An 11,489-nucleotide genomic window follows, 5' to 3' on the forward strand; every position below is an offset into this window, starting at 1 on the left:
GGGGGGGGGGCCAAGGGGCGTAGAAGGGTGGGGAGGGGAGGGCAGGGGGGCAAATGGCAGGGAGGGGCGGGGGGGCAAAAGCAGGGATGGGGGGGGCAAAGGGCGGGGGGGCAAAGGGCAGGGAGGGGTGGGGGGGCAAAGGGCAGGGGAGGGCAGAGGGCAAAGGGCAGGGGGAGGGGAGGGCAGGGGGAGGGAGGGCAAAGGGCATGTGGGTAGGGGGGGCAAAGGGCAAGGGGGACAGGGGGCAAAGGGCAGGGGGCAAAGGGCAGGGGGGGGCAGGGGGCAAAGGGCTGGGGGGGCAGGGGGCAAAGGGCTGGGGGGGCAGGGGGCAAAGGGCTGGGGGGGCAAAGGGCTGGGGGGCAGGGGGCAAAGGCCAGGGGGAGGGAGGGCAGGGGGAGGGAGGGCAGGGGGAGGGAGGGCAGGGGGCAAAGGGCAGGTGGGTAGGGGGGCAGGGGGCAAAGGGTAGGGGGACAGGTGGCAAAGGGCTGGGGGCAAAGGCCATGGGGCAGGGGGCAATGAGAAGGGGAAGGGAGGGCAAGGGGCAGGGGGGTAGGGAGGGTAGGGAGGGTAGGGGGGGGGCAAAGGGCAGGGGGAGTCAGGGACGCGGTAAATAACCCATTCCCCTGTGTGTACTCACCTTGTACACGGCTGCGCTCCTCTTCCTCCGGGTCACAGCCGCCCTCCTCCTCTACCTCGGGCTCCTCCGCGGCGAGGCTGACACGCTCCGGTGAGGAGGTGCTGTGCCTCTCGCGGGGAGAGGCGGAGACAGCCGGAGGAGCGCCCTCGGGGACGGGGAGAGCCGCAGAGAGCGTGCTGAGTGTGTGTGTGGGGGGGGTGAGCGAGGGGGGGGGTTGAGCGGGGGGTGAGCGGGTGAGGGAGTGGCCTATGGGTGGCCACGCTCCTCTTTCTCTGGGTCATGGCCGCCCTCCTCCTCCACCTCGGGCTCCTCCGCGGCGAGGCTGACACGCTCCGGTGAGGAGGTGCTGTGCCTCTCGCGGGGAGAGGCGGAGACAGCCGGAGGAGCGCCCTCGGGGACGGGGAGCGGCCTGTGTGAGTGGAGAGCCGCAGAGAGCGTGCTGAGTGTGTGGGGGGGGGGGGGGGGTTGAGCGGGGGGTGAGCGAGTGAGGGAGAGCGCCGGGTGAGGGAGTGGCCTATGGGTGGTGAGAGCCGTGGGGAGCACGCTCGGGGATGGTCAGTTGGGGGAGCGATCTATGTGAGGGGAGAGCCGCAGAGAGCGAGGGTGGGTGGTGTGTGTGTGTGTGTGTGTGTGTGTGTGTGTGTGTGTGTTTTGGGCCGTCACTCCGCCTCAGGCCAATGAGACGTGTGCGGGGGCGGGCGGCCCAAGGGACCAATGAGATTTCCCCTAGGGACACAGGCCATGCAGACAAACATACAGTGCTTTCACAAATATATATATATATATAGTAGATATATATATATATATATATATATATATATATATATATATATATATCTACTATGTGTGTGTGTATATATGTGTCTGTGTATATATATATATATATATATATATACAGTATATATATATATATATATATTTAAAGAATAGACAATACCGTTCTGTGGCTAACAAAATGCTTTTATTTGTGCGAGCTTTCGAGATACACTGATCTCTTCTTTCGGCGGTGTTACAATGGATAAAACAAGAAAAGGTTTTTACTTAAAAACAGCATGGTATGTTATCTGTGTCTGAAACCTATCCCTCCCCCATGTGCAGTATGCAATTTATGACTTATTGTGTTGAATGGTCCCTGAATGTTAGTGATGTAAGAATGAGTGTGTGTGTGTGTATGTAAATATAAATGTATAAAGCGCCCACAGTGTATACAGTGCTTTACAAAAGGTGTGTGTCCAGTGGGAGTGTATATCAATGATGTGGGTAGATGTAGAAATGTATGAGTTTGTTGCATTACTATTAATGTGTGTAGATACTATGTGGTCCTTATTGGTATATAGGGATAGAATTACATTGTACATTTGTATGTGTAAAAGACAGCTGTGTGTGCATTCATAGTGCGCAGTATGTTTAGACATGGCCTATAGCACTCATGGGAAGAGAGTTCCCCTTTATCTGGGTAGTGACTCATGAAGCTGAGGTCTCGGTTTAGGCCACTGCTATGTGTCCTGAACAGTTGCATAAATTTGTATTCATGCAACCGTCTCTCTTTCGGTATTCTAAGGCTGAGTCCATAGACATTTCTCTCGTGCGGAGGCTCGCCGAGGCCCGCTTTCCCTGGTCTTACTACCTGCTCCGTCCGGGGGCGTGTCTATGGACGGGCTAGTGACGACACGGAGATGGTCATGTGACCGGCCCTCCGCTCCCCTCAGCACGTAAACTAAAAATTTTTTGACTGCTACGCCTCCGCAAGCGTGCGCGAGACCCTCCTAAAGCCACTCTCATTGCGGCTGCAGGTGCTCACTGGCAAGCGTGAGCGCGGCTAAGCGGTGACCATGCCCGCGGCCTAAGATTACCTTTGAGTATGGCCACCTTCAGATTGTTCATCTTATGGCCAGAGTCAGAGAAATGTTCGCTGACAGGGCTGTCTCTTGTTCTGCGTGAGATGCTGTGGCGATGCAGATTCATTCTCTTGTTTAGCCCCTGTCCCGTCTCGCCTATGTAGTAGCAGCCCCTTGGGCATTTCATGCACATGACGAGGTACACGACACTGCTGGAGGAACAGGTGAACCTTCCCCTGATTTTGTACTCCAGATTACTGTGTGGTATTTGTATTGTGCCCGCTGTGTGGAGCATGGCGCAGGTTTTGCATCTTGCGTCCTGACATGGTCTCGTCCCGCATTCAGTTGTACTGCTGAATACTTTACTCCTCACCATCATTTTCTTGAGATTATGATGTTGCCTGTATGATAATAAGGGTGTTTCAGGGAAGACCTGTTGCAGTCTTGTATCTTCCTGGAGATTGGGTTGCTGTTCCCTGGCATTCTTCATCGTCGGCCCTTGTTTCCCCACTGCTGGATGAAGCCTCCCCAATAATCTTCCAGGTGCTGCGGTTGCAGCCTCTCTTCTCCATGTTGCTCCAACACATTTCCTGATCTTCCCGTGTTACTTTTGGTCATCGTCTTGGTCTTTTAATTTCCCTTGGAGTCCAGTCGAGTACCATCTTTGTCCAACGATTGTCATTTCTTCTTGCCCACTGCTATTTTAATTTCTTCCCCCCTTGTATTGATGTCATAGACTTTTGTTTACGTGTGAACCCATTCATACTTTTTCCTGTCTCTTCGGGGTAATACAAGTAGATAAAAGGGATGATCTCCGCTCTGCAACTCATTGATTTAATACGTACTAGAGAGGTGCTGTGGGGAAATGAGAACTATACACAAGAACAGATGTCCCTCTAAGTTCCCAACCTCTACTGATTATAAATAATATAATAAATGTTTATAATATTATTTATTATATTATTTATGTTCAGTAGAGGTTGAGTGCTTATGGATGGACTTCTGTTCTTGTGTATACGTTCTTCTGGGTAATACCCAGCATGCATCTCTCGATACTTCTTTGCGCTGTCTGCAGCTTCTGAATTATCTTCGCATTTAGGGACTAAGTTTCCAACGTGTATGTATGTATGTACTCTCTGTCTTTGCATCTGATTCCAATGCTCTGCTTAAAAGCCGTGTTAACAGCGACCATTAGCTTATAAGGGTTCTATGTAAAATGGATTTCAGGCAAAAGAGACACGGTGTGCTCATTTCCATGTAATTTCCCAAAATCCCTTCCTGCAGTGGGAGCACTGTATGTTAGGTGATAATGGTGAAAGGCAGGGGTGCAGACCTGCCTAAGACATATGAATGTACTCACAAGTGGTCTTTTTATTTGTTATATGCAATAACGGTGGAGGTTTCTTGTCGCCTTTTTCACCCAACATAACTTAAAATGTGTAATGTATATATATAATTTTCTCTCCTTTCCTGTTTTTTAGATATTTAATATTATAGGACTCTTTCTAAAATAACAACAATGCATTGCGAAGCAGCAAAGGGTTAATACATCCTATACATCTGGCGGCTTTTTTTGCCCCAGTGGAGTAAGCGTTCGATAAATCCTCCCCATCCCAAAGGACTTTGCTTTCCAACATTTGAAAGCGGGTGTTTTAAATGGAAGCACTTAAGTAGGAGAACGTTTAAAAAAAAAAAAAAGAAGCCACAGCTGTATCAGCTTAAGACCTGGTTCAGGAGCAGCGCTCAGCAGGAGGGGCGAGTTGGAAATGGGCTCGAAGCCTGGAACAGTGTAGTTCAGTGTCCTAGGGGAACGGACTGTGGTTTGGAGAGTTCAGAAAGCCGGTATTTGCAGTTGAACTGTAAAAGTGATCTACAGTATATTCTAAGGCCAGAAAATGCAAAGTGGATGAAATCAGAGAGCTGCATGGTGTATGAGCAACATTAATAGTGAGCCTTGGTGTTTGCTAGGTTGTCCAGGGCAGGGGATGCGCAAACGTTTCCCTTGCTCCCCCCCTGCCTGCTCGCGCGCCCCCTCTTACCTTGTCTACAGCGTCGCTGTATGACGCTGCGGGGTCATGCGACGTCACGTAACCCCACAGCGTTCTAGCGATGCGCTGCCGGAGACAAGGTAAGAGAAGTTACAGAGGTCCTTCCTGGTCCCACTGCATTTAATTTAAATGCCCTGGGGAAGAGCGAGGGGTCTCTGTAAACCGGGGCCCCCCTGAAAATCTCGTGCCCCCCTGATCTTGTGTTCTTGGATGGTGGGCTGATGAATTAAATATTTATTAACACATCTATTTATCATTAAGTTGCAAAACACTATATATTTTTAGTGTTAATATTTCTTTACATTGGAGACAAAGAAACGAATTCTATAAAATACCAGCGTGGAAAGAAATACAGTTGACAATATTATTATGAAATCTTTTTAAACAAGATAAATTATGCATTTAATGTAACTGCTAAATCAAATGGTAGTAATTCTGGTAGGAAACTAAATAAATTGGAACTAAAATATATTCACTCGTGTTGTTCATTATTTTGAATGTAACAAATGGATACACAATATGATTTTTTTTATATAGTAATATTCACCCTAGAGAACCCAGGATTTAAATATGGGCGCTTAAGTGGTATGTAAAAATGTGTTTATAGTAGACAACCATAACCAAATATTACAGTATGACCATATACTAGACATAATCACAGATTGCTGCTTTACCAAACACCATAAAAATAAATAATGCACGGTATGTTCAAGGTACACATTGTATAAGTATGCTAATTACCGTATAAACTATATATCAATGCTTCTAAATGACAGTTTTGCCATAAAATTGATTTTTAGGACGCATTTTGCACGTGTCCGTATGGGACGGTGGAAGGATTTAGGACGTATCAAATTCTGCATCTCTGTCCGCTTATTATTTACATTTTCTTTGTCTACCCCCACCCCCTGCCCCACAAGCTCTACCAGTAAACTTTTCTTCCTGTCGATCTGTTTTAAAAAAAATAATAATAAGACACTCGGTTTAATACATTTATTGTACGACAGAGAAGCCACCACAAAAATAAATAAATATTGGTTTGCATCTACATGATATGGAGAAAAGTTTTGTTTTTTTAAAGGAGCCATCCAAGCAATATCCTACATGTGTTTTTTTTTAAATAAATCAGTTCTGTAGTATTGGATAATAAGTACTACATTTAAAAAATATATATTATTCAACTCATGTTGAACTCTTGCATGTTCTTGTATAGCGCTGCTAGTTTTTACGTAGCGCTTTACAGAGACATTTTGCAGGCACAGGTCCCTGCCCCGTGGAACTTACAATCTATGTTTTTGGTGCCTGAGGCACAGGGAGATAAAGTGACTTGCCCCAAACTCCGTGCCAGTCAGTGTCTTTACTCAATGAGCCACGCCTTCTTGATTTCTTTAGCAGGCTTTAGCCCACCTCCCCAGCAGGTACAAGATCTTTGCATCATTTTCCTGTTTGTGTTCATTTGTTGCCAATATTCCCAGCAGTTTGAGCTGCAAACTGTAACAATAGATAATGTTACCTTAGTAATATAAGAATACATTGTAGCTGCTGAGTTACACTGCCTGAAGGATTGATTTGAAACTGAAAGTCGACACATTAGGTGAACCCTGGGAAGCAGGATCTTTGCTGCTCGATCACGGGTGCACTAAGCGATCGGCAGCTTAGGTAATTCGTTTTCAGTAAAGGTAATCAGAGGCTGCATATATTAAAACAAAAAAAATTATATATATTTATATATATATATTTTTTTTAAAGTGTTGCTTGGATTGACAATTGATACGGTTACATTGCAGACTCCTGTTCCAACTCTGTGTTTACCGTAGATGTGAATTTTCAGATAATATCTTAACCCTGTGGGGGCTGCAAGACATAGTCACTACATCACTGTCAGATTAGATCGTGTCCTGCGTTCATATGAAGCCCAGGACGTGATCTGAGGTGGGAGAGGCCTCCTCTTCTGCTTCCAGGTGAAGGGCCCGGGTGAAGTCATGTGACCGCACTGTGCCGGAGTGGCCTCCGGCTCTTAAAGGGTTACATGCAGCCGTTCCTAACATTTACGGGAATGTAATTATCTAAGCTGCCGACCGCTCTGTTCTCCTCTGATCGATCAGCGAAGATCCTGCTTTCCAGGGCACGCAATATGGCCGCTTCTTTCAAGAGGAAGTGCTGTGGCTTCCTAAATAGTTGCTATAGCAACCCAAGGAAGCTTAATATATTAACAAAATCATTAAGAGGCATGAATAATATGATTTTTGTCATGTATTTTATCGTCGCTGTTATTTTTACATTTCTTTCATCTGGATATAGTAGTATGTCAGCAATAACGTTTGAAAAACTTAATAAAAAGAAGAAGAAAAAGAGGCATGAGTAGAGAGGAGAATGTTGTAACAATTAAGGGTCTGTCCTGCCTAGGACATAAGGGAACCAAGCACAGCGGAATGTTTAATGGGTTAATCGAGCGGACTGGTACCTTTCCTTATACAAAAAAAAAAACACCATTGAAAACCTTATTCCATATCGAACTTTTCTTCCAATGGGACTCGAAGCACGTCACCATTAAAGTACAGCGCGTGGTACGCAGCAGATAGGATTATTACAGACACAGATCCTGCCCCGCGGAGCTTACAATCTATATTTTGGTGCCTGAGGCACAGGGAGCCGACACCGGGGGTTGAACCGGGTTCCCCTGCTTCAAACTCAGTGTCGGTGTCTTTACTCACTGAGCCGCTCCTCCTATAATTTATTTCCACCAATAATTACATTGAGACGATATCCAAGCAAATCATTTGGGTTCATTGTAATTTTAACTTACTGTATGACTCTTAACACATATCCCCCATTAGGTGGACGACTAGATCGCATAATCCTAATCTGTCATTGTCTTCCAGGGGTGTCTAATATTTTTTACCACATGTTACTTAATGGATTGAGTTTCCCACATTACTTTAATTACGAACACTAAATAAATGTGAAGTAGCAGCGATAAATACATCTTGCAATCGGATATCTTGTAATAATTTAGCATCTTTCAGCACCAGATCACTCTGCGGTTATAGTTCATTAGTATTAATTAATGCAGCCATCTCTGGGGTGGAATCTTGCCAGCACATTTGTATTGGCCCTGTGGTCTGCATGGCAATCTTGGAAGTGGGTAGGGGAGCAAGGAACAATTATATTACCCAAGTAGAGGTGTGTAAGCTGAGGCATTCAGTGATTTGTCGTGACGTCACACACAGAATGAGTGTAAGTGGCTGTGTTTGGAATCGAACACTCAAATGTATTCAAAAGCACATACAGCCTACAATAGTCCAAAAAGTATGATCTGTAGAGTGGGCAGACTAGGTGAGGTCAATCCATCATCGGGTTTCATATTTCTGTATATCCCATTACACATGTTTCTTAATGGACTGAGAGTCTCAGGATAAATTTAATTACTAGCAAGAAATAAAAGCTTGGTTCAAAGTCTAAGCTTATTTTAAGCAGCAAACGAGATATGTCTATCCTCTTCATATTATGTAATGATTTAACACCTTGCAGTGCCAAAGTACTGTACATGTACTGTATGCTTTGTGGCTATTTATGCAACCACTGCTGTGGTGGAAGCCTTGCAGAGTATATCTTTTTACGTGGTAGCGGCCTTAGAAGAGAGAGTAGGCAACAATTACATTACACACGTAGAGGATGTGTCAGATAGGGCACAGCGATATAAAGTGATATAAAGTGATTTATCCGGGGTCACAAATACAGTGGGCTACATGGCTCAGGCTAGAATCGAACCGGCGAATCTCTGCCAAGATTACATGCATCCTGGAGCGATACAGTGAGTAAAGAAAATGGGCAGACTAGGTGAGGTTAATCTGTCTTCGACTTCCCTGTGTCTATATATCTAATTACACACGTTACTTAACGGATTGAGTGTCCCAGCATAAATGTAATTACCAGCAAGACATAGAGGATGAGCCAAGGTAGAGACCTCTCTAAGCAGCAATGGATATTTTCCTTAATGTAACAACCTGGCACTTTTCCTCCTTCTGTTAGTCTCATCACTGGCTTCCCTTTTTTGTCCTCACAAACTATTTTATGTTGAACTTTTTCTGGGATACAGCTGGAGGGGTAAGTGGGGTCTGCAGGTTATGAGCCTAGGATTGGCTCAATTTCCCTTTAGCGTCTGTGTGGCTCTGGTTTTATTATGGCTGGCTGACGCACCCCAGTTTTACCAACCCAGATTGATGGTCATTAACCTTTGTAGCAGGCTCGGATTGGTTCCTGTGGAAATCCCTGGTGGACCCTCAAGGTTCCAACTGGCCACACCGTGACAAAGTAGCCTCTCAAAATCTTGGGTAGACTTGGGAGACTGTCCCATCTCACATGGCAGTGTGTGTGTGTGTGCGTGCGCGCGCAGTTGAGAGGTCTGCTCTGTGTGTATCACGTACTATTTGTCATCCTAACTCAATGCCCAGGACATACTTGAAAACGAGAGGTAACTCTCAATGTATTACTTCCTGGTAAAACATTTTATAAATAAATAGTATCAATATATGTATGTGTATCTTCGTCCGCCTGCTCTGTGTGTATCGGGGTGTGTGTGTGTGTGTCAGCCTGCTGTGTGTGTGTCAGTTTGCTCTATGTATCAGTATATGTACTGTATGTGTTTTTCTTTCAGTCTGCTCTGTGTGTATCTTTGTCCGTCTGCTCTGTGTGTATCAATATATATGTCAGTCTGCTCTGTGTATCAGTATATGTATGTGTGTATGTGTGTATGTGTGTATGTGTGTATCTTTGTCAGTCTGGCGTATGTACACGCGTGCATCATCGTCAGGCTACTCTGTATGTATCAGTATATGTACCATCAATACATGTAGCACCTTGAAAGTTATTATTCACTTGCAGTACAATGTTGCAAGTAATTCAAGCGTGTAGGAAAGATCCCATCTGAGTGTGCGTGTTTGATCCGGCATCAACGCCTCTGTGACCCCACAAATCAGTCACCTCTGACCGTCAGTCATGCTACTCACAGCTGATGCTGATGTCTGTGCCTCTCTGCTGGATAGACTTTCGTCCTCACCTCTGGCTGTACAGCGCATCCAGCATCCACTTTGGCTACCAGGATATGGTAGGTCGTTCACGATAGTGAGACAGATCCTGCCCAGTCTCCTGCGCTGTCAGTCTCTGTGTTTCGGCGCCTCAGCCTCTCCGCGAAGTCGTCTGTCGCCTCCAACCGTGGATCACGTTCCTGCGCCGCTCCGACTCCCAGCTGGCAATGACGTCACTGCGGGAAATCCTTGATCGGAGTGTAGGCAGAGCGAGATCGGCAAATAATGACTACAAACTCGGGCTTCTTTTCAGAGTCATTATTTGCCGATCTCGCTCTGCCTACACTCCGATCACGGATTTCCCGCAGTGACGTCATTGCCAGCTGGGAGTCGGAGTGGCGCAGGAATGTGATCCACGGTTGGAGGCGACGGACGACTTCGCGGAGAGGCTGAGGCGCAGAGACTGACAGCGCAGGAGACTGGGCAGGATCTGTCTCACTATCGTGAACGACCTACCGTAATCTGGGAGCCAAAGTGGATGTTGGATGCGCTGTACAGCCAGAGGTGAGGGACGGAAGTCTATCCAGCAGAGAGGCACAGACATCAGCATCAGCTGTGAGTAGGATGACTGACGGTCAGAGGTGACTGATTTGTGGGGTCACAGAGCCGGATACGCAGAGACGCCAGGATCAAACACGCACACTCAGATGAGATCTTTCCTACACGCTTGAATTACTTGCAGCATTGTACTGTAAGTGAATAATAACTTTCCAGGTGCTACATGTATTGATGGTACATACCATATTGACATTTCCAATCTTTCCAATTCTAATCAGGACATTTTTGCTTTCTAACATTTTCTACATACATTATCAGTCCCTCCCTCACGAGGATTATCTATTTAAGAGCATTTCTACATTGCGCCAAATGTTATATATACCATAATTACCTTGGGTTTTTGTGTCAAAACCAAACATTGTAGCAGCATAAATAAAAATAATTTAATTAACCCATTCATCTCTGCGTACCTGATATGTTTTGAATATGTATATGTACGCTTACGTGTATGTGTACCAGTGTATGAGCATGCATGTATGAGTATATGTCCACAAGTTTCATTTATTGGTGTTATTACTGTGGCATCTTATTACTGTAAATGAAGCCACTCGTAATGCTCTAACAGGTCTGTGTGATAAGCTTACACGCTCAGCAGTTCCACTGGCTCCCTACAAGCGGAAACACAAGCAAATACCCATAGGAAGATGTTTGCCATTATATATATATATATATATATATATATATATATATATATATATATATATATATATACAGTGTTCGACAAACCTATACATTTGCTCGCCCCGGGCGAGTGGATTTAACCCCCGGGCGAGTAAATATTGGCCCAAGCAGCACACGTTTGGTACTAGGTGGCGAGTAGATTTTTTTGTGTGGCGAGTAGATTTTTTGGTGATTTGTCAACCACTGTATATATATATATATATATATATATATATATATATATATATATATATTCAGGGAAAGGATAGCATGAAATAACACAAGCCAAGTCTCTGAAAAAATCATCTGCAGGATTCCAAGGTGACGTATTTCTAAACGGTGAAGTGACGATATCAATTATTTTAAGACCCATGAACACCAGATGTTGCAGTTATTTGAAGGAGACAGATTCCCCCCTTTGGTTTTCCATATCCTTAACAAGGTGCGAGTGTAAGCTTTCACCGTATACTGAAAGGCACCACCGCCCTCTTCATGAAGGTGCTGGCACCCTTTAGCAGTTTGTTGATGTTGTGATGAAGGACCAGGCCATCTTCATTTTTGTTTTTGGCGGTTTCATAATTTGCATCAAACGTTTTATCATCCTTTATTTATAATGCGTCAACATATTCCACAGCGCAGTAATAATAATAATACAGTAATA

General features: G+C 45.2%; 1 protein-coding gene across 3 annotated transcripts in view; it reads left to right on the forward strand.

Moving 5' to 3' along the window:
* SSBP4 (single stranded DNA binding protein 4) overlaps window positions 1-11,489 on the forward strand; it is a 309,472-nt gene that overhangs the window by 249,052 nt on the left and 48,931 nt on the right. The window lies entirely within an intron of this gene.

The sequence above is a fragment of the Ascaphus truei genome, chromosome 8, assembly GCF_040206685.1.
Source record: "Ascaphus truei isolate aAscTru1 chromosome 8, aAscTru1.hap1, whole genome shotgun sequence".
In the NCBI taxonomy this organism is placed as follows: domain Eukaryota; kingdom Metazoa; phylum Chordata; class Amphibia; order Anura; family Ascaphidae; genus Ascaphus; species Ascaphus truei.